Source organism: Doryrhamphus excisus, chromosome 18 (genome assembly GCF_030265055.1).
Source record: "Doryrhamphus excisus isolate RoL2022-K1 chromosome 18, RoL_Dexc_1.0, whole genome shotgun sequence".
NCBI classification, from domain to species: Eukaryota; Metazoa; Chordata; class Actinopteri; order Syngnathiformes; family Syngnathidae; genus Doryrhamphus; species Doryrhamphus excisus.
In genome coordinates this window covers 16226649-16227175 of record NC_080483.1, presented here as the reverse complement: position 1 = coordinate 16227175, position 527 = coordinate 16226649, and positions in this window count along the sequence as shown.

Here is a 527-nt window from a genome sequence, read left to right as displayed (position 1 = left end):
CCGAGTGAGTCTTTTTTTTTTTTTTAAGGGTTCGAGCCTAAACGTCCATTTGCAACTCAATTTATATAGCAATTCTAGATCATGCAGGAGCAGCATATGATTTTATTTCTGCATGGCTTCATTTTAGGTTTCATATTTTATTGTACACCAATGAGCATTTTTCACTTTTACCTTCTGCTGTGGAAATGTTTTGTCTGTTCTCAAAAGGTTCTGCATTTGTGATCATCTATGACTCATGATGGAGTTTGGTGCCATTGGTAATCCAAGTAACATTCAAGGGCTTCGGGAACAACTGATTCCCTTTCAGGTAGAATACACACAATTAGAAAGGAACACAATAAAATAAATACTAGAGTTGTTTCAGTTCTTTTGAATGCGGAGAACTCGATTCATGGTTGCTCCTCGCGCCTTCCACTCAGTGTTGTATCCATGAGCAAAACACTCACAATATGATCCTCCATATTTGTGTATGAATGTGAATGAATGTTTGGTGATGGTTGGAGGTGCTAATTGGCAGCCATGTTTCA